We start from the raw sequence: 23,526 nt of genomic DNA on the forward strand, positions 1-23,526 counted from the left end.
ACAGAGAACTCAGAAAACTTGTCATAAAGCTGCTGATCAACAATGAGAAGCACAAACAAGAGTTCAAAGAAGAAACAGCAGTAATAAATCAAATCAAGGCTGATATATTAGAAATTAAGAAGACAGTAGAGCAAATTAAAAATACAGTGGAGAGTTTCAACAATAGAATGAATGAGGCAGAGGAAAGAATTTCAGAATTAGAAGGTATTTCCTGTCACCACGAAGAAACAAACAAAAAGCTAGAAGCAGAGCTGCATCAAGCTAAAAAAAGTATCTAAGAATTAAAAGATATGATTAAAAGGTCCAACATAAGAGTTAATGGGAGTTCCAGAAGGTGCAGAAAGAGAAGCTGGGATTAAAGGTGTATTCAATAAAATAATAAAGGAAAACTTCCCTAATCTGGGCAAAGAATTGGAAAACAATATACAGGAGGGCTACAGAACTCCCAACAGAGTTGATCAAAAATGAACTTCACCATGACACATGATAATCAAGCTCTCTTCAGATGAACGAAAAGAAAAAAATCCTTAAATGTACACGTGAAAAAAATTCAAGTGACATATAAAGGAATCCCAATCAAACTCACAGCTGACATTTCAGAGGAAACACTAGAGGCCAGAAGAGAATGGAGCGGCATATTCCAGATTCTGAAAGAGAAAAATTTGCAGCCCAGAATAACTTATCCTACAAAGCTATCCTTTGTCTTTGAAAATGAAATACAATTCTTCCACAATAAAGAAAAACTTCAAGACTTTGTCTCCTCTAAACCTGCCCTGCAAATGATACTTAAAGATGTTCCCATGAAAGAAAAAAGAAATAGCAACCACCAGCAACAAAGGCAAATGTGGAGAACATCCCACTAAAAGACTAACAGAAGACTCAATCATAGAACAACACATCGCCAAAATGACAGGACCAGACTGCCCCCTATCCATAATAACGCTGAATGTAAATGGCTTAAACTCATCAGTCAAACGCCATAGATAGAGGACTGGATCTAAAAACAAAACCCAGCTATTTGCTGCTTACAGGAGACACATCTCACCAACAAAGATCAGAGAAAATTGAAAGTGAAAGGATGGAATAGTCTTACCCACTTCCCTATAGCCCCTGAACCTTTTTTACTGTAATTAACTATGTAAAGATTGTCAACAATGCAATAAAAAAAAAAAGTGAAAGGATGGAAAAAGATATTCCAAGCAAATTGTAAGGAAAGATGTGCAGGTGTAGCCATTCTTATATCAGATGACATAGACTTTGATGTAAAGAGCATCAAAAGAGATGAAGAAGGATATCACATAATGATCAAAGGATGCATTGAACAAGAAGAGATCAGCATCTTGCTACATGAAACAAATATTAACGGGCTTAAAGGGAGAAATAGACTCCAATACAATCATAGTGGGAGACCTAATACCCCATTAACATCAATGGACAGATCAAAAAGCCAGAAACTTAGCAAAGAAACAACAGAACTCACCCAAACTCTGGAGCAAATGGTCTTAGTTGAAATCTATCAGACCTTTCATCCTACAGACAGAGAATACACTTTTCGTCATACGTGGAACCTTCTCCAGAATTGATCATGTTATAGGTCACAAAACAAGCCTCAGCAAATTGAAAAAAGTTGAAATCATATCATGCGTCTTCTTAGACCATCAAGGAGTGAAGCTAGAGACTAAGAAGTCGAAACACCAAGGAAGACTTGCAGACACATGGAGACTGAATAATATGTTACTAAATGAGCAATGGGTTAGAGAAGAAATCAAAGGGGAAATTTAAAAAATGCTTGAAACAAATGAAGGCATCAACACAACTTATCAAAACTTAAGGGGCACAATCAAGGCAGTGCTAAGAGGAAAGTTCATTTCAATCAGTGCTTATGTCAAGAAACTAGAAAAGCAACAAGTGAATCAGCTAACCTTACAGCTGAAGGAACTAGAAAAGCAACAACAAAGCAATCCCAAGATTAGTAGGAAAAAAGAAATCATCAAAATAAGGGAGGAATTAAACCAAATAGAGACCAAGAGAACTATACATAAGATCAATCAAAGAGCTGGTTCTTTGAGAAAATCAACAAAATAGACTCCTCACTAGCCCAACTAATCAAAAAAAGGAGGGAGAAAATACGCATCAACAGCATCGGAGACGAGAAAGGAGATATAACGGATACCTCAGAAATACAAAGAATCATCGGGAACTATTACAAGCAACTATATGCAAACAAGTCAGAAGACCTAAGGAGATGGATAGATTTTTGGACACATACAGTCCACTAAAATTGAGTCAAGAAGCAATTAACAATCCAAATAGCCCAATAACATGCACTGAGATTGAATCAGTAATTAAAGCCCTCCCAACCAAGAAAAGTCCAGGACCAGATGGCTTCACCACTGGATTCTACCAAAAGTTTCAAGAGGAACTTACCCCGGTTCTACACAAGCTTTTTCAAACAATAGAAAGAGAGGCAATCCTCCCAAACTCTTTCTGTGAAGCTAACATCACCTTAATACCAAAGCCAGAGAGAGAAACAACAGAAAAAGAGAACTACAGACTGATATCCTTGATGAACATAGATGCAAAGATCCTCAATAAAATACTAGCCAACAGGATCCAACAGTACATCAGGCAGATCATTCACCCAGACCAGGTGGGATTCATCCCAGGCATGCAGGGATGGTTCAACATTCACAAATCAATAAATGTGATACATCACATCAACAAATTGACAAATAAAAACCATATGATCCTCTCAATAGATGCAGAGAAGGCATTTGATAAAAATCCAACACCACTTCATGTTAAAAACCCTAAACAAGATAGGCATAGAAGGAACATTCTACTACTCAATCAAATCAATTTACGAAAAACCCAATGCCAGCATCATACTAAATGGGGGAAGATTGGAAGCCTTCCCACTAAAATCTGGAACTAGACAGGGATGTCCACTATCACCACTACTCTTCAACATAGTATTGGAGGTCCTTATCAGAGATATTAAGCAAGAAAAGGCAATTAAAGGAAGTCAAATTGGAAATGAGGAATTGAAATTATCACTATTTGCAGATGACATGATTCTCTACATAGGAGAACCAAGAGATTCAGTCAAGATAGTATTGGAACTCATAAGAGACTTTGGCAGGGTAGCAGGATACAAAATTAATGAACACAAATCGATGGCACTAGTGTACGCAAATAATCCCATAGATGAGAAAGAAATTATAAGTATATTCCCCTTTGAAATAGAGAAGAGCAATCTTAAATGCCTAGGAATTAAGCTGACTAAATATGTGGAAGACCTCTATGATGAAAACTATAAATCATTTGAAAAGGAAATTGAAGAAGACCTTGAAAAATGGAGAACCTTACCATGTCCCTGGATTGGCAGGATCAACATTATCAAAATGACCATATTACCAAAAGCAACAGCGCAATACCAATCAAAATCCCAACAATGTTCTCAGAAATAGAAAAGATGATACAAAAGTTCATCTGGAACCACAAAAGACCACGAATAGCCAAAGCTATCCTGAAAAACAGAAATCAAGGTGGAGGAATCACAATTCCAAACCTCAAGACATACTACAGAGCAGTGGTTATCACAACAGTCTGGTACTGGTACAGAAACAGAAAAAGATCAATGGAACAGAATAGAAACACCAGAAGGGAGCCCACACATGTGTAGTCAACTAATATTTGACAAGAAAACTGAAAAAATCCTGGTCTATTCAACAAATGCTGTTGGGACAACTGGATAGCAGCTTGCAGAATTAAGAAGCAAGGCCCACACCTGTCACATTATACTAAAATCAGCTCTAAATGGATCAAGGACCTAAATCTATACCCAGAAACCATCTAACTATTAAAGGAAAACATAGGTAGCACACTCCAAGATATAGGAACAGGGAAAGACTTCTTAGAAAAGACGCCCAAAGCAAAGGCAATCAAATCCAAAATGAACAAATGGGACTACATCAAACTAAAAAGCTTCCATACAGCAAAGGAAACAATTAACGAAGTGAAGACACAACAGAATGGGAGAAAATTTTTGCATACTACACAAGTGATAGGGGACTGATATCCAGGATTTACAAAGAGCTTCAGAAACCCAGGGACAGCAACAATAACAACCATGTAACAAAATGGGCAAAGGAAATGAACAGACGTTTCTCAAAAGAACAGATTCAAATGGCTAACAGGCATATGAAAAGATGCTCAGGCTCCCTAGCCATAAGAGAGATACAAATGAAAACCATGTTGAGGTACCACCTAACTCTAGTGAGAATGGCCTACATTCAGAACTCAACTAACAACACCTGCTGGTGTGGATGTGGGGAGAAAGACACCCTCCTTCACTGCTGGTGGGAGTGTAGGCTAGTACAACCACTGTGGAAATCAGTATGGAGAGTGCTTGGAAAATTGCAAATAAACCTGCCATATGATCCAGCTATCCTGCTCCTAGGAATATACCCAATAAAAGTGAAATCTGCATGTGAGAAGGGGATCTGTAATCTTACATTTGCAGCAGCACAATCTACAATGGTAAAGACATGGAAACAATCCAGATGTGCATCCAAGGAAGAGTGGTTAAACTGTGGTACATCTACTCCATGGAATAGTATTCAGCTATTAAGAAGAGTGAAATTACTCTATTTACAACCAGGTGGTCCCAACTAGAGACCATTATGCTCAGTGAAATGAGTCAATCATAAAAGAACAAATACAATATGTTCTCTCTTGTGTAAGAAAACAAACATGGAAAGTGTAACTCCAATAGTCCAATCCATTCTGTTTTTTTGATTGTTTGCTTTTTTGGCAGTATCCTATGTGTTTTGATGTTTTTTATTTCAATTTTGTTCATTCCAAATAATCTCTCTTCTCTAGTCGAATTCATCATGGGCTCATGAACTATACGATGGCATCATTTTTCCCAAGAAACTTCTGTGTTTCCTTTTTGTAACTCATAAGTTGGTGACTCAGTGTTTTTTTTTTTTTATTATGGTACTGTAATTTGTTGTTGTGGTGGTGGTTCTAACTCATGCCAGTTGTTGACCTTGGTTCATGGCTTCTCAAGTGTGGTAATATATAGTGATGGAGTACTGGGGTCTGTCATATACAGACATGGGGGTATCATGGAACATGCATCCCTGCATCCAGACGAAAGATGGATTCCCAGTGAAACTGTTGGACATGTATAGACAATGGGATGCTGGACTGTCTGACATTGTCTGTACCAACAATGTTGGGGTACATTTAATAAGAGACTGATGGAATTATGATTCCTTAAAAAACAATTAAACAACATTAAAAAGAAATTTAAAAATTAAATAATACATACTTCATGACTCTTATGATTAAGTGGCAAAAATTAGAACATAAACACAAATGATGAATAAAAAGAAAAATATGAGACGAACACCCTACAAAGATAGAAAAGTAGGAGAGAATTAGGATTTAAAGAGTAGGTGGTATTTGAGTTTGGTCTTGAAGGATTTCACAGTTAGAAGTATGTGTAGAAGGAATTACAGGAGCACAGGGTGAGGAGAGCCCCAGATGTGTTCACAGGCAGGAAACATGGAATTCAACTAGAGTGAAGAGTTTATGTGGTGGAGAGGTGGGAGGTGAGGTAGGAAGAAGGCTGATATTGAACGTCAGGTAAAAGTATGTTCTGTGTGGAAATGTGGTGTGGACCCTCAATATGAGTTCACTTCTCTTCTTCATGATGGGGTGCCACTGAAAGTTCCTAAACAGGGAAGAGAAGTGATCTAAATTACCAGAGGCTGACAGCAGTTAGAATACTGCAGGCCAAAGCAGGAAGGTGAGGTATGTTGGTGTTGATTTTCCACGTGGACATTCAGGGAGAAAGTATGACAAGTAGCTGTAACTCACGGAGAACGGCTACAGAGAGTGATGTTTGGGAGTCATCATCAAGCAGGTAAAATGGAGCTGTGGCAGTGACAGGAGGCTGCCAGTCAGTGAGGGTACAACAGCAAGTAAGACAGTGTTCTGGCCCTCTGGAAAAGACACAGGGAACCCGGCAGTGCAATTGGTGAGACGGTGCTGTGGGAAAGAGAAAGGATGGAGAACAGCACATGTGTTATAAGATACTCATCGCTCAGGTATTTGTCCCAGAAGGCTACAAGTGAGATCAGGCGAATGGGAGTGGGCCAGGTGGAGGATGGGCTGAGAAGGAATGTTCCAGTGGAGGGACCGGTGCTCTAGTGGGAAAAGATGCCACTTGTGCATGCTGTCCCATATGCGTGCTTGTTTGGGATCCAGCTCTCTGTTAATGCGCCTGGGACAGCAGTGGAAGATGGCCGACATGCTTGGGCCCCTGCACCTTGGAGGAAGAAGCTCTGCGCTCCTGGCCTTGGCTCAGCTCCTGCCATCTGGAGGAGAGAACCAGCAGATGGAAGATCTCTCTGTGTGTTTTTCTTTCCCTCTCCTTCTCCATCTCCTGATGTTAACTGTCTTTCAAATAATAGGTAAATACATCTCTTTTTAAAAGATTGATTTAGTTTTATTGGAAAGAAAGATTGACAGAAGAGATAGAGAAGGATCTTCCATCCTCTGGTTCACTCTCCAAGTGGCCTCAACGGTCGGAGCTGAGCTAATCTGAAGCCCTGAGCCCAGAGCCCAGAGCTTCTTCCGGGTCTCCCATGTGGGTGCTGGGTCCCAAGACTTTGGGCCATCCTCAACTGCTTTCCCATGTCACAAGCAGGGAGCTGGATGGGAAGTGGAGCAGCCGGGATACGAACCAGCACCTGTATGGGATCCTAGATCACACAAGGCAAGGATTTAGCCACTAGGCTCTTGTGCTGGACCACCTTTTTTGTTTCTTAAAGAATGTTGAAAAACAAAAAAATTGTTCCAGCAAAAGGGGGACAAGGAAGAAGATTGGAGCCTACAGAGAACGAAAACGTAGGCCTGTAAGGTGGATATCATCCCCACCGCAGAGGAGGAGATGAAGCAGATAGGTTTAATAACTTGTCTGTGGCTTCCCAGCTGACTAGTTCTGCAGTTCAAGGCCATTGTACTCTTGAGAGGCTGTTGGTCACGTTCCTCTGTCCTATGCTGTGAGTGTCCACAGTCCCTGCTGGGTCCTTGATATTACCTTGAGATTCTGTGGCGGTATCGCAAAAAAAACCAGAAGAGAACCATGGGCTGAGCCTACGGGATGCCTTCATGTGAGGAGTAGGGGAAAGAGTAACAGCTAAAGGAGCGGGAAGGAAGGGTGTTTCCAAGAGAGCTATGCAGAGAGCACAGTGTAAGGGAATCCAAGACAGAGCTGGGAGAGTCGTGTGGCATGTCAGATGCGGACAAGCTGGACACGTTATTCTGCCAGTGGCCAGTGGTACCAGTTAGCAATGAGAGGCTCACTTCCAGAGTGGATCACAAAGGTAGACACATGAGTGGTAAGAAAGTGGAGGGAGTGCAGATCAGTGTTTTAGAGACTTGGCTTTTGAATTGCTGGAAACGGGCGGAAGAGAAGCCCAAGTTGAGATGAAGGCAGAAAGCTTATTACGAAGTGATATTGGGATCAACGCTGAGTGGCGGGGAGGGGGAAGTGAGCTGAGGTGCAGAACCAAGGCCCAACTTGGTGTGTGAGAGGAATGAGGTCTTTACACTCAGTCAGCTGATGAGGGCTGCTAGGGAAGGGGGCCCTCCTGCCAGCAACCACCCCTGCTCCACACCATGGGGGTGATAAGTCCTTGGTTTCCAAAGGGGCTCAGGGTGGTGCATCCCAGTGTTTATCACAGAAACAGCTTATTAGGCTGGCACAGTCAAGGTCAGGTAAGACTCACCTTTGAAAACTGACATGGCTCTATCAATACCCTAATTATCATTCCTTATAGCCTGATAGCCATGACATGTCAAAAAATAGGATTTATGGGCTACTCCGTGTACAGCTGGCTTTTGCTAGCACCAGGTGTAAGAAGAAACTAAGAAGATGCCCCTCTTTGAGAAGTTCAAAATTGAGTGGGAGGGGTCCAGCGCGGTTGTCTAGTGGCTAAAGTCCTCGTATGTTCCAGGATCCCATGTGGGTGCAAGTTCTAATCCTGGCAGCTGCACTGCCCAACTAGCTCCCTGCTTGTGGCCTGGGAAAGCAGTCAAGGACGGCCCAAAGCCTTGGGACCCTGCACCTGGGTGGGAGACCCAGAAGACGCTCCAGGCTCCTGGCTCCTGGCTTCAGATCAGCTCAGCTCCACTCCAACCCTGACCCTTTGTGGTCACTTGAGGAGTAAATCGGCGGACAGATCTCTCTATTTCTCCTCTTCTCTGTATATGTGACTTTAGAAGAAAAACAAATACATCTTTCGAAAAAATTGAGTGGGAGAAGAAAGCACACAGTCATCACAGCAAGGGGGTGTGTTTGTCTCCGAAGCGTCCATCTGTGGTTCATGTGTAATGGTTGCCCAGCAATCCTTGGCTATACAGGCTGGGCTAAAAGGCCTGGAGTAAAGCTAGAAGTGGTGGATGGCTGGCAGAATGTGAGGCTGGAAGAATGCGGCCTGGGGGACTGGGAGGGCTTTGTAGAGGTGGACGTGTTTAAGGGATCATAAAAGAATGATTATGGTTTTTCCAGGAAAAGAGAGGGAAGGGTGGGAGGAGTGAATTCCAGGCACCTTTAGAGAAAACAAAAAGCCTGAAAAAAGGTGGAGAATGAGCTGGCTGTTTTGGGTTTGCTGCTTTAGAGTGCTTGCATTGAGTTGGGTTTGACTGGAGGGATTGTTTTAGGCTTACACAGTGGAGGGGTGTGCTGGGGCGGTGCAGTACTGACTGCTGGGTCTAACAGGTTTGTGTTCCAAGCCTGCTGGTTACAACTGTGTGTCTTCAGGTAAGTTACCTCAGACTCTAAGCCTCTGGGCTTCTGATTTGCAAAGTGCAGGTAAGAATGGCTTCTGCTTCCTGAGTCTATTGGGGAGATTAATTCATGTTTACAAAGTGTAAAACATAGAGTTTGTGCCTAATAGGAATGTCCCCTCCCACCCAGCCACCCCAGAGCCAGAACTGTGACTCTGCTACCCCCTACAACTGCAGTTTCTGCAAGGTTGGTTTAAATTTTTTTCTCTTCTTTTGTCAGTTTCACTATCCCCCCCTTTTTTTGTGGAGAGGGGCGGTGTAGAAAATAAACTAATGAATATCTATTTAAGAAAAAAAAAAAAAAAAAAAGAAGGGGCCCAGCACAGTAACATAGTGGTTAAAGACCTCTGCTTGGATGCGCCAGTATCCCATATGGATACCGGTTCTAATCCTGGCAGCTCCACTTCCCATCCAGCTCCCTGCTTGTGGCCTGGGAAAGCAGTCGAGGATGGCCCAAAGCCTGGGACCCTGCACCCATGTGGGAGACCTGGAAGAGGCTCCTGGCTTTGGATTGGCTCAGTCAGCTGTTGCAGCCACTTGGGGTGTGAATCAGTGGATGGAAGATCTTCCTCTCTGTCTCTCTTCCTCTCTGTAGATCTGCCTTTTCAATAAAAATAAACAATTAAAAAAGAAAAAAAACCCAAAACTGTTACTTGCCAAACTTGTTCTGTAACTTGATCTAACAGAGCCCACCAAAAACAATGGAGATTCAACTCCTTGTAGACATCCTATAATCTTTTTTCAGTTAAAAATTTTAATTTAAATATTTCTAAATGTAAACTGAAAAATACCTAGCCTCTTATGTATCCTATAAACAATGTTTGTGCATAATTAAATATAACTCTTAAGGTATTATTTACAACATTCTCTAAAATGTAACATCTACATAAAAATAATCTGTCGTAAAATTAATCTAGTCCATTGTTAAACTATTCTAAGATATGAGATAAACCCATGTACCCTTATCTGTTAGTTTCTTATATTAAGATAAAGAATCCTTATGCACCTGTGTGTGTGTGTGTGATAAAAAAGGTTGTAAAAAATTTTTTTTGATATAAAAAAGCATGTTTTGTAAAATATTCTGTCCTGCAGGAAAGGGTTATGTTAGACTGCAAAGGTAAAGAGGACAAAATATTAACGGTTAAAGTATGTAAAAAAAATGGATGGGGGCATCATGGAAGATTTGGGAGGAATACATCTTATATGATTTATGTACAATATAATTGGCCATAGTCCTTACTTACCATTGATACATGGAATTAAAATCTGATCCTCTGCTAAAGCAATCAAGTCTTTTTTTTTTTCTTTATTTTGACAATCTTTACATAGTCCATTAGGGTACAAAGGGTCAAGGGCTACAGGAAAGTGGGTAAGATCTTTGTTTCCACATTATTATTATTAGTATTAGTATTTTCTGTATCTGAGGTAAGGGGAAATAAAAAGGGCGACACCCCATCCAGCCTCCCACCCATCCCAGGTCCGCAATGTAGGCCATGCTCCGAGGGTACTGCTCAGGTGGTTTTGATAGTTGAACAGTTCTGAAGTGCTGCCAATCTTGCCAGTCCAAGCATGATGGAATGTATCCAGAAACCACTGGCTGACATAGTTCACTTTAGAGTCTCCGTTTGCCTAGATGTTCACTGCCAACACATGGCTGGAGTAGTTGAATGATTTGTTCTGTCCTCCATCCTCCTTTGTGGTATCCTCTGCAGGGTCCTATGGTCTGCCATATGCTGGATATGTTGTTCACTGCTCCATCAAAGCGTCTGAGGAGGCTCAGCTTTGACACTTGCACTCCATGGTCAGACTATGGAACCTGCACTTCTCTTCGTGGTTGGGGTTCTGAGATCAGCAGTGCAGTTGGGGAGATCCTCAAAGAAACTTCATCTGAAGTGATTCTAGACCTGATTCTTGTGTGTACAGGGTCCAGCCCAATCAGTTGCCTCAGTCAGCTTATGCACATGTTGGTGGTTGCAATTGCTGAGTCAGTTCTGTCTCCAGCCCTGTCTTCCATGCAAACCAATGGGTGTTACAGTCCAGCCTGATTGTTCTGCCCAGCACACACTAGGCCCTCACACAAACCAGTGGGAGCTATAGCCTAGTTGGAGCAACCCGCAGTACTCCCACCAGGCCCGCCCCCTCCCCTGGTTCCTGTGCTTGCCGCTATGTACCGCAGACTGATCTGCTCTTTCCCACATCCCATTTAGCTCTCATACATGTCAATGGGCACTGAAGCCTAGTTCAACCCAACTGGTCCTACTATCCAGCCCATACACATGCTGGTGGGTGCCGTTGTGTCCAGCCAGGTCTGCCCCAGTCCTGGTTTTCTTGCTTTCCAGTGGGAGTGATAACCCAAGAGGGAGGTGCCCACTATTTTCCACTCCCACTCCTGGAACATGCACTTTCCTGGTAGTTCTGCATTTTAACGACAAAATTAGCCCCCAGTGCCAGCATCTGCCATTTGATGCTGCAACAAAGCCCAACCGACCCTGACCCACTCTGATTTATGCTAAAGCAACAAAGTTTTAGCAACACATGTTATTGTAACATCTCCTTTTAGATGTTTTTTATCTAATTAATGACTAAATTTTCTAGTTAGCTCCAGCGGACTCTAGATCTGACTGTTGAATTGTCTCAGAATATGAGATAACAGTGTGCTACCTCTTATCTGCACGTGTTTTGATATTGAGGTAATCTTTGTGTTTTTCTGCCTTCCATTTGGTTCTCATGGCTTAAGATGGACAAAAGTGATGTATCTGTTTTAAAGATATTTGATAACTTTGTCAGTAACTGAATCTAATTATATTACATAACGTAAAGAAATTCTGTTTCAGTCAGATATTTTAAGCCTTCTTGGCTCCTTGACTGGCATTCGAAACTTAGAAGTTTGAAATTTAGGCACTTTGATGTTTCCAGTGAGGCCTCCAGAGGCCTGCTAGAAATGTCAAAGGATTTTGCCAGAGTCCAGCTCTAGCTGAGTTCAGAACTCTAGAACGGGGTACATGGATGAGGTGCAAAGAGGAACAAAATGGACCAGTACAATTCCAAGATCATAATGGACAGTGCTAGAAAGCTGTCTGCTTTATTTATACGGAAACCGTCACAAAGGCCGGCATAGACTGTTCACACCTGGTCAAGCAGGCATTCCTAAGGATATTTTAGCCAAATGTTTCCTGAGGCAGGATATCAGTAGTCCTAATCCTGTGGTCAGGAAGTTCTCAATAGATGGCACATATCAATCAGTAACACATTCCTACTACAATCCTCTTTCTACAACTTGGTCTTGGATCAGTTAAAGAAGGAAATGCATCACAGATGGAGGGAGCTGGAGATGAAGAAGAGGGAATAGATTCCCTCTACACCTGGGGACTACACCCTTGATTAGCATATGGTCCATGGGGAAGGCCAAGACAGCATGAATAATAAAAGGTCCCTTTGCTAAAACAGCATCAGCAACACAACTTCCAAGTTCACATTGGTAGTAAACACCAACTCCGCAGTGGCAGACAAGGCCTAAATAGATTACATAGTTCTCAGTGGGGTTGTCGGGTGTCCATGCAGAGGGAGGTGGAGCTGCATTCAGGTGGTTGTAGAGACATCCACCAGGCCCTGCCACGCAGCGGGAAATTCCTGGTAGCCCTGCCTGCAATGGAACAATACTCTTCACACCTTCCTGTCTTCCACACCCACATCACGGACCCCAGCAGGATTTGAGACATCAACTGATTTAGGCCATTTGGACTATATTCAAACTACTGTCAAGATATAAAGTGGTGCAAAATTTTATTGTAATATCAAAATACTGATAGAAATGTCCAATTACACAAGTCTAACAGTTACACAAGTCATAACTGTTATCTTAATTTGGAAGGGTCCAGAAGTTACATGTTTGGGCCTGGTGCAATGGCCTAGTGGCTAAATCCTTGACTTGCATGTGCCGGGATCCCATATGAGTGCTGGTTCATGTCACAGCTGCTCCACTTTGCCTCCAGCTCCCTGCCTGTGGTCTGGGAAAGCAGTAGGGGACGGCCCAAAGCCTTGGGACCCTGCACTCTCGTGGGAGACCCAGAAGAAGCTCCTGACTCAGCTCAGCTCTGGCCATTGCAAGCAGATGGAAGATCTTTGACTCTCCTTCTCTCTGTAAATCTGCCTTTCCAGTAAAAAAAAATTTTTTTAATAAAGCTGTATCTTTCTGTAAAATCCTATATGCATGTCCTAAGATAAGTAAACTGGTGTCTCTTGTTCATCAGTCCTATGGTTCCAGCTGTACCTGTTTAAAAAAAAATCTGTTTACCTGTATCTGTAAACCATCCAAAATACATGACAAACTCATGTTAGTACAAACAGGTAGTTCTGATCATTTAATTGTAATTTTTAAAGCCTCTAAAGCTTAAGCTGTAACAGCCCACATAATAGAAAATGGCAAGAGTAAGGCTAGGTCTCCTGAAATGCTTCTGGGACATGTCTGTAACCTGACCTTTGCCATAACCTTGGGTTCTTGGATTGTCCCCAAAGGGAATTGAGAATGCCTATGTCATTCCAGCTGATTGTCCCAATTTGTTTCTGTAAATAGAAAGCTCCAGTTTGTCTGGTTCTGTCGTTTTGTCATTCGCTACCAGGTGGAAAATACTCTACCAATTAAATAGCTTAAAGCACATAATGCTTAAACACGGTATCTGTTCCATGGCACCACGGGTGATTGCATCCTTTGTATTGTGCACGGATGTAAACTTGGCTAATTAAATAGTTCACCTCATGTGCCAGTGCTCTGTCAGTGGATTGAATAAATTTGGTCATCTCACAACAAAACCACTGCTAAGACCCATTTATCATTAGGCCCTAAACTAGGATTACTTTATCAGAATCTCTGATTCACGTTCAATCTGTTTTTAAAAAATTTTGTGTCACTGACATGTTTGTGTTCAAATTGGCTAATCAACCAAGTTACTTGTGCTATAGTCTCATTGTTCTCATTGTTTTCTCCAATGTACAATTTAGGTTAATAATAAACCTGTACTCTTGTCTCAAATTTATAAGAGACAACACACCTTTATAAATGTTTTCTAGAGCTGTTATTTGATCGTTTTCACTTAATGTCGTTACTGAAAGTGATCAATCCGGTGATTCTGAGTCCTTCCTTCACTTCTCTGCCTTCTCTCTAAACTCTAAAGGCCTCTCAGGCTGTACAGTTTGACCTCAGACCTTTGAAAGGGGTGGCTAATTTGTAAGATCCAGGGTCCTAATTATCTTCTCATGGGCCTTGTCTCACTTCAGACTAAAACTGTCAGAATGTGCTAGCTCAGTCCCTTGGGGGGTTAGGAGTAAACTGAGCATCCCCTTGGCTGACATCCCTGCCTCTGGTCCACCTTACTAGAGACCCAAAGGAAGAGGAATGAGCAAGGCAGCAGGAGGCCCATGAATGCAGCTTTATCCAGTAACCTGCTCTCAGGGAGACCCACAAGGCCAGTCCACCCTCAAGTAGCACCTGCTTGCAACGTGGGAATCCAGGAGATTGGACCAACAGCTGCCCATGATGGAAGCGGCTTTCAAAGAATGCTGTTGGCTCTGCTGAGAGCCAGGTGACTGGAAATGAAAGTGCCCTTGGGGGTCAAAGGACTCCTGGGTCAAAACTGCGAGAGGCACCAGCCAGAAAGCCCTTGTCTTTGCCCAGCTGCCAAAACATCCATCGCTGTAGAGGGATGGTCTAGGGTCAGCGACATCCCAGGTGAAGCTGTATATTTTCAGTTAGATGTACTGTCTGTTCTGTACTAGCCTCCTCTTCAGGTTAGCTCTCTGTCCAGCCACGTAATGGAAGTCAGTGGGATGTCTCCTTAGGAGGTTCACACTTTCCTTGTGATGTCTCTTCCAGTACCCCACATAAAGAGCAGAAGCAACTCCTGAAGGAGCTGCCTGCCTCAAAAGGACAAGGAAACTTATCACAAGCCAGGAACACTGGATAGCCTTGAAACACCAGGCAGCGGAACTGAGTCCCGGTGCGCTCTCCTGCCTGCCTCCCTCTGGCTACAAACAACAGAAGAGAGCTTGACTAGCCTCAATGCGATCTCTGCCAAGGTCAGACAGACACTGCCAGTCTGCACAGAAGACCAACACCATGGGCCAACTGAGGAGCTGACGCCTTCCCCCATCCCCCACAGCTAAGATGTATGAAAGCCCATTGCTGTGTACCCTGGGTGGCCACTGCCCTCACATGGGACACCCTGCCATGTGCAAGTGGTCTTGGGCTGTCTCTCACCATTGAGCAGCCCGTCAGACTCCCTCCCCCTCCCAACCCTCCCTTCTATCTCTCGGCTATCTCCTGGGCATGACTTCCCTGGGCTGCTGTCTATGCCAGATTAGTGAACCTCACCCAGGAGGACTTTCCAATAAAGCTGGCTTTGAGCTAAACTTGAAACCATGTGCATTTCTGGTTCTAAACCCCAAATCCAAGCCTGACACTTTTTTATAAATTTATATTCAAATGCTAGAGAACCCCTTGGTTTTTCTTGAAGACTTATTTATTTTTATTGGAAAAGCAGATTTACAGAGAAGGAGAGACAGAAAGATGTTGCATCTGCTGGTTCACTCTCCAAGTGGCCTCAAGGGCCAGAGCTGAGCTGATCTGAAGCCAGGAGTCAGGAACTTCTTCTGGGTCTCCCACACAGGTGCAGGGTCCCAAGACTTTGGGCATTCCTTGACTGCTTTCCCACGCCACAAGCAGGGAGCTGGATGGGAAGTGGAGCAGCTGGGATATGGGATTCCGGCACATGCAAGGTGAGGACTTTAGCCAGTAGGCTATCACAAGGGGCCCAAGCCTGACACTTTTCTCTCCAAGATAACTTTACAGGTCCTTCTGTTTTCTCCTCAAGGAGGACAGAGTGGCCCCTCCCAGGCTACAGAGGCAGTTTTTCCCTTGGGGATTTGTCCAGGGGGAACAGCTCAGGAACTGGTCAGGCTGGGCTATTGGAACCTTTAGTGCAGCAGAGAGCCCTAAAGCAAAATTGTCTGAGTAGTTAAACTGGGTAGTGGGCAGTTAGGGCATTCTGGGTCCCCAAGTCATTATTTTTTTCTCAAATATAAATGTGTATTTTCCCCACCATGTCTTGGACTCACCAGAGCACCTCTCTCCTGAGACAAGTGCATATTTTAACATATCAGGAACTTGCTTCCCCAAGAGACAAGGGCGAAATTAACGTATCAGTTCCCCACCTGAAGCATCACCCCAATTCTGTCTCCTGGCCATTGCCAAGGGGGAGGACTTCAGACTGGCCTCTATCATTAGAAAGGGACCAAGGAAGTTGGCTAGTGACACCTTTTTGGCCCTTTTTCCCCAAGGCCAGGTACCATGGAAATGAGGAATTCTCTTTTGTTTATGGAGAAACATCTTTGAAGGGAACCTTTAAAAGATGCTTTCCCCACCTTTAATTCAGGTCTCTTTTTCCACTTTTCCTCCTGCCACTATGGCAGGGGGTATGGGTCCTTTCTATCTCAGAGCCCCCTCCCATCACTAGGATGGGAGTCTCCTTTCTCAACTTTTCTAAAATCTTGTTTTAAAACTAAACTGTCCGCATGAAAATTCTTCTTTCCTGTGAGATAAGAATTGAGGATGCTGCTGTACTCGGGGTCAAAAACCCTACAACATCTTCATCTGGATTCCTGAGGATACACAGCCTCTGTGGAGCCAGTGGCTGACATGGGGAGCAATCAGAGCCGCTTCCTGGAAACCTTTCTGGATGACTTTGAGCTGATTACTGCTCTTCTTTCTTTTTCTAAGGAATTATGTCTGGAAAGCGACAGCACCAGAAAAATGCCTGCTACCTGAACACAGCAGCTGCTTTCTGTGTCCCACCCACTCAAAGGCCTCGCCTTTCCTACCCAATTTTCTAAATTATTTTCTGGAGGCAAGTAACTTCCCCAGGGCCCTTCCTCCCACGTTAAGAAGTCCTGGGCTTGCTCTGGATTCGCCTTGTCGATTCAGGGTTTTCCTCATTGATGTTTCCATTAGGCTGTGTCTCTGATCTCTGTGGCTTTGTTGTCCACCCGTGGGTCACTGATTGACCAGGCTGATGTCAGCGGCTCCTTCAGATCCCCTGGGATAGACCCCTGGCACATTCAGCTGCACTCTGAGACTCCTCATCATGGCCTCAGGACTGCACGTACCTGGCTGAAAAACACTTGAGGATCACCGGGCTTAGGGTTAATTGGTTTCACTCCAGGCTCAGAGGAGCAGAGTCCCAGTCCACCTGTACCCTGCTGCGAGTGCCTGAACCAGCCTCACACCTAGGGGCGCAGCCTGCTGAAGAAAAGTAGTGTTTACATTCTGCCCCTTTCATCCACCCCTACTTCCTGATCGGCCTTCTGTACCCGCTCCGGTCAAAAGGGATGGAAGTGAAATCTTACGTTTTTGACCTCAATTAATTGTTCGTTAATACCTGGGAGTGGCAGATACATAATGCTGCCCCTTTCAAGGCAGGTCAAAGATGACATCTGATCGTGCTGTAATGGGCGTGGTGTGCCTCTTGAAATTCCTGGCGGTTCTTTTCACAGGCCGTGTTGCGCAGCACAGCCTAAAGGGTCCTTACTTAACCCAGGGAGGGACGCCTCTGCATATATAGAGCAGGAGCTGGCACTGGGCAAAGTTAAACCAGTTCTGCACCATGAAGGAGAAGCAGAGGAATGCAGAGGCAGCTCCTGCCTGTGAGCTAAGTAAGTGGCCGGCAGGTCCGCGAGCGGAGTGCCCAGGGAAGCTGCCCTGTGAACGTGTTGACTCTGTGTCTGTCTGCAGCGCAGGTTCCCCCAAGAAGGGTTCTGGTCGGGAGGGACCTTGTGGGGTGTTTCTGATACCCCACAGCAGGCTGCCAGGAGCGTCTCAGAACTAACTTGTGCATTTTCTTCTCTCTCCAGAAGCTCTGCATGGAAAGCAGCCTGAGCCAGGAAGCTGATGCTATTTAGACTTGTGGTGTGTGTGCGTGTGTGTCTGTAGTTGAAGTTTGTACTTACTGGGATTCTCCTTTTTGGCATTTCACCCTCCTTTCCCCACAACCTGGACCCTGACTAGTCAGGTGTCTCCCAGCCGTCTTGCCCTGGAGATGGCTGGCGATCGCTAACGCTGTCAGCCGTGGTGGTGAGCAGGTGTCTGTGAGCCCCGCAGGCCCATGAAGGACTTTAGGGCGACTGTGCGGGCGCCCACGGTCCACTCTTCAGCGGTCGGGCGGTCATCTTCCAGGCGACAGCCCTCGGGTGTGAAGTTGAGGCAGGGACCCAGCGGGGTTGCTTGGGGCCAGGGGGACAAAGTGCTGGGAAAAGCGGAGCAGTCGAGTGGAGGGAGAGCAAGTCCGCCCTGAGGCTTGGGAGCGGGACAGCCGGCGTGCGGCGACAGTCAGTGTCACCCCTTCTGGGGCCTGTGTGGAGCGGCTGGCCCCGGGAAGCGGGTCCGGTTGGAGACGGACGGCGGGAGCGTTATGTGCTCGCAGGCCGCCGACTGTGGGAACACGGGGATGCGCGGCTGCGTGGAGCTCCCGCCCTGCCCCGCGCACAACTACGCCAAGTCAGAGTCAGCGTCCGGCCAGGCCGCCGGGTGGGCGGGGCCTCGGCGCTGCGGCTGCTGCCACGCGCACGGCCGGGCGGGAGTCCAGCCAATAGGAACGCGCGCCTGGCGTCCGTCGGCCAATCGCGGGGCGGCGCGGTGGCTGACCTGCGTGGTGAAGGCGCCGGAGCGGGCAGCCGTCGGCTCCCTTGGAGCCGGTGAGGCAAGAGACCCCGCGGCGTGAGGCGTCCGGGCGCTGCGAGGCGGGCAGGCAGAGGACTGGAGGACCGGTCGGGGCAGAGTCAAGTTCCAGCACTGGACGCCGGCGCGGCACAGGGGGAGGTGAGAGGAGGGCCGCCTGGTTCCGAGGACGACGGCCGGGGGCGCTCGGCCGGCCGCCCAGGGTCCACCGCACGCCGGACCTGGGCACGAGGGTGTCCGGCGCTGGACCGGGCTGCTGCTGGCCCGAGTTGCCGCCAGATGGGAGCCCGTCTGCTTCGCGAGCCGAGGCGTTCTGATGGCTTTCATGTACCCCGAATGCCTTGTCAAACTGTTTGGAAGAGCATCGCGTCGGGGAGGAGTTGAGGAAGCTGGGCTTGAGTTTTCTCGGTAGAAAATAAAGATGTTTTCATTTTGTTCCTTTCTCTCAAGTAAGGTGTTGCAAGTTAAAGAAGGTTGACGGCTTCCAAGTGGCGAGCAAAGTCTCAATCATGCAGAGGTTAGATTTCCGGCTACTTTTGCTAGTCATAATTTCAGTGAATCTTGGTGCAAACGGGAAGCAGCTTTTATCTCAGCTTCTGTAGGCTCAGAGGCCTGGCCGTGTACATCACTTCTTGGTTTTGTATTTGAATTATTATTTATTCTTTGTATTTATTCTTTTTTAAGATTTATTTATTTTTATTGCAAAGTCAGATATATATATAGAGAGAGAGAGAGAGAGAGGAAGAGAGACGGAGAGGAAGATCTTCCGGAGCTGTGCCAATCCGAAGCCAGGAGCCTCCTCCGGGTTTCCCACATGGATACAGGGTCCCAAGGCTTTGGGCCGTCCTGGACTGCTTTCCCAGGCTACAAGCAGGGAGCTGGATGGGAAGTGGGGCTGCTGGAATTAGAACCGGCACCCGTATGGAATCCCAGCGCTTTCCAGACTTTTTAGCCTCTAAGCCACCGCGTCGGACCCTTGAATTTATTTATTCTGTGTACTAGAAGTGGGAGTACCGGTTTTATACGGTTGTTGGTGAGTGTGAAAGTAACTGATTCAAGTACTTAGAACAATTCTGAGTGTCGTATTTTTATTATAATTGCGCATCAATGACTTCTTTTCCTTCAAAGCTTCTAAAGAATTCTAACTTTACGCTTTGTTCAAGGTCCCTTGGCCTACCCCTAGTGAACCCTTAGGCCTGCAATTTTCGAGCCCATCATTGACTTTGATCTAAGGGTGTGGGATAATTGTATGTGACTGGAGGCTTTCTGCTGGCTGTTTCTTCCTATGCAGGCTTGGAACCTCTCATATTATTTTCTGTGGTAGCTTTGTTTGAGAAGTGAAACCAAGCACTTAATTGTCTGGATTTTTTCACAGGATAATATTTCATTGACAGTGTAGTTGGTTTAGTTAGTTTATTTTGGACCCAGTACCCAAAAAGCCACGATTGCAGCCTACATTCTTATGTTTCCGGAATTTCCGTGGGACTCAGAAGGGGAATTTCTGAGGCACTTGGCAGCACTTCTTATTGAGGAATGGGGAAGTTGGGTGGGAATCCAGTCTGACTTTTCTGGTAGAAAATCAACGTGGTCCCTTTTAGTACTCTGTGTAACCACCGAGCAGCTATGGTTTAGATTGGACTCAGGTCGGGATGACAGATCAGAGTATCTTCAAATTGACTTTGAGCCCCAGAGCGGGAGTTTGCAGGGTTGCTGTTGAATGAGACATCTGTATTCCCTGCCTCCTCACTGCATACATACAGTGTTTGCTGCTCAAAATCCTCCTCCAGTTCTCTTGGTGTTAGCTGGAAGACTGTTTTGTCTTTTAATGCTCTGTTGTGGAAGCTGCTATTTTTATAGGTAGCATGATTAGGAATTAGTCATAAAATGAGAAACTATGAATTTATGACGAGGAACACGGCTTGCAGCAGCAGTATTCCGGCCAGATTTGGCTAAAGTACAGGCTCTGTGAGTTAATTATTTAGCTTTGGAATAAGACAGTTGAGTGCTTGTGTAGTGTTGAAAGCTTGGTGTTGACTTGCTGAGGGCAGAGGAGAGCATCTTGAGCGTGAGTGAGGAGGCGAAGGAGTGGCCCTTTTCAGGAGCTGAGTGTGTTTGAGGCAGATGGGAAAGCCTTCCGCCCCATTATTGTACTCACTGTCATCTCTGATTTCAACAGAATATGTTGGAAAGAAACTGAAAGGATTTGAATGGGCAGAATATGGGGAACTAGAAAACCTGTATTCTGGTTGTCTCATGTGATACCATTTTTCCTTTTTATAATTTAATGTATATTGAATAAATAACACTGATTGGCCCCTGAAGAAGATCTGTGCAATTATCACCAGGAATATCCTAGCTGAATAGCTTACATCTGTTATAAAATATATTTTAATGCAATGAAAATGGAGTATAAAACATTTGCCCAGGAATGACAAAATAATATTTATTGTTAATTTGTCTTCTGTTTTTAATTTACGGTCAGATTAATTTGCTTTTGCAACCTTAAGATTGAATTTCTACTGAAGACATGGGAAATAGGGTTCTCTTGTCCTGGTGCTTATTGCTGGCAGGGCGTGTGGTGTGCGAGTTCTCCTTGTTTTGGTGTCATCTCCAAGAAGCTAGTATTTGTTAAAACTCTTGGGTAACCAAAGTTTGTTATTACAGCTTTGTCACATTCCAAAGATCAGTAAGATGTGTGGATGAGGCTGAGGAATCTTCTTAAATATGTGAGCTTTCTTTACACATAAATTTTCTTTGCTTTCAGAAAAGAAGAAAAAATGTCCTTATAAGTTTTAAGGACAGCCTGCATTTAGGAACCAGTAACTGTCATTAGAACAGAAGAGTTGAGCAAAATTTAAGGATAAACATTTTTTACATTTACCGGAGACAAAGCTGTTGACGCTAGTATGCTGGCTTTTTTTCTGAAGCCAAAATTATATATAGCTCCCTTTATAGGAAATTGTATTATTCTAGTAAGGGTAAGTTTTTTTGTTGTTTTGTTTTGTTTTTATAAGATTTGTTTTCATTTGAAAGGCAGATTTTTACATAGAGAAGAGACATAGATCTCCCATCTTCTGGTTCACTTCCCAAATGAGAGTAATGGTCAGAGCTGAGCTATCCAAAGCCAGGAACCAGGAGTTTCTTCCGGGGCCCCCATGCGGGTGCAGGGTCCTGAGGACTTGGGCCACTTTCCACTGCTTTCCTGTGCCATAGGCAGGGAGCTGGAAGGGAAGTGAAGCTTCCGGGACGATAACTGGCGCTCATGTGGGAGGTCGATGCCACAGGGTGGAGAATTAGCCCACTGTGCTCCCATGCTGGCCCTAAGGTAAGTCTTTGAGACTGTTGACAGAGCTTGGGTTGCAGGATGGAGTCTAAGAAGACAGATTGGTCTCCCGAAGGGAAATGGATGCTGTACAGTTCTGCTTAGGAGGAAGTGCAGAGAAGTGCAGCTCTCACACTGAGAGCTGGGAGGAACAAAAGAGAGCTGTGGCCACTCTAGCACAGGAGCCGTCAGGGAGGCCTGGAAGCCGCTTCAGCCTCCAGGAGTCCCGTATGGTGCGGGCCAGGCACTTCTAATAGTGAAGTTTCTGGTTGGTGAATGGTGATTTTGTTTAAAAGATTAGCACTTTTTGAAAACTTGGGCACATTTCTCTTATCGTCTTTGACACCCAAGCAGTTGGTTTTCTTATCAACTGTACTCCTCCTGCTCGTGTCTTACTTCTCTTCTTTCTGCTTTTTAATGTTTTCTCTTTCTCTTTCCATGTATATTCCAGTGACAAGTATTTCTTTCAACTAATAAGACAGACTCAAAGCCCGACAGCGGATTCAGTGTTCAGTTGGAATTGTGGTTCTCTTTTGATGATGATTTTGTTACACAAAGTTAATTGAACAAAGGTTGAGCTGTGTGTCTGGCCATTGTGATGGGCCTGAGGAGAGGCCAGTTCATTTTAAGTGTTTTTATGAAGCGTGCCAAGAGACAGACTTTAATATTACCCACCCAGGTGGAGAGAGCTGTCTTTGAGGCCTTTTTCTTAAAGTCACATTAGAGGAAGTTCTCACTTAGTTTCTTTTGTCATCGAAGCAGTCAGTCTTCATCTTTTTCATCTTTTCATTTTTTATAACAAAATTCAGCATAATAAAGAAAAATAGAATAAACTTATCCTTAAAAGATAATTTCAGGATAACTGAAAAATCCTTAACTTGGAAAAATCACTTAACTTTTTATGCTGCTGTTTTCTCTTTACCCCCTACTGGAGTAGATGAAGTTTGGAACTAATTATGGATAGGTTACTTATTTTATTTTTTTATATTCACTAATACTTTATTATTTTGACTTAAATGGTTTTCTGCACTGGATAGGTTATTTTTGGTGGAAAGACTCAAGAAATGATACTTACTCACCTAGAATGGAAAAATAGAGGAAATAGCACTGTCCTATTTTTTAAAAAAGTGACAATTTTTCCGAATAGAATGTAGAGGATCGGGAAACATTGATCTGTTTAAGCCACTTGACTATTGAGAGACTTCTGTTTTCTCTGGTATCCCTGGGCAGGGCCTGCCTTCACTGAAAGCGTCTTGTACAGCATAGAGGTTGCATGAATGGGACTAACTCAGGAGGAATGTCAAGTACTCTTGCCTTAAAGTATATCTTTTTGAGAAGGGATACATTTAAAAAGACCTGGTGGTATGTATTTTAAAAGATTCTGTGTTATTTTCTCATAAATCTTCAAGCTTTATGTTTATTTATTTGTTTTTATTGGAAAAACAGATACACAGAGAGGAGAGACAGAGAGGAAGATCTTCCGTCCGATGGTTCACTCCTCAAGTGGCCACAATGGCTGGAGCTGAGCCAATCCGGAGCCAGGAGCTTTTCCAGGTCTCCCATGTGGGTACAGGGTCCCAAGGCCTTGTGCCATCCTCAACTGCTTTCCCAGGCC

General features: G+C 44.5%; 1 protein-coding gene across 6 annotated transcripts in view; it reads left to right on the forward strand.

The window, feature by feature from the left end:
- The window catches only part of SLC11A2 (solute carrier family 11 member 2), a 74,116-nt gene that overhangs the window by 20,538 nt on the left and 30,052 nt on the right, over nucleotides 1-23,526 (forward strand). The window contains exon 1 of one of the 6 annotated variants that reach the window (XM_058673899.1): nucleotides 18,656-18,730. The exons of 4 other annotated variants lie outside the window; for them this stretch is intronic. The gene's annotated coding sequence lies outside the window, so the exon portion shown is untranslated. Of the gene's footprint in view, nucleotides 1-18,655; nucleotides 18,731-19,045; nucleotides 19,107-23,526 lie in introns of those variants that run through there. One more of the 6 variants, XM_058673900.1, reaches the window with a different exon arrangement.

Source organism: Ochotona princeps, chromosome 15, assembly GCF_030435755.1.
Source record: "Ochotona princeps isolate mOchPri1 chromosome 15, mOchPri1.hap1, whole genome shotgun sequence".
NCBI classification, from domain to species: domain Eukaryota; kingdom Metazoa; phylum Chordata; class Mammalia; order Lagomorpha; family Ochotonidae; genus Ochotona; species Ochotona princeps.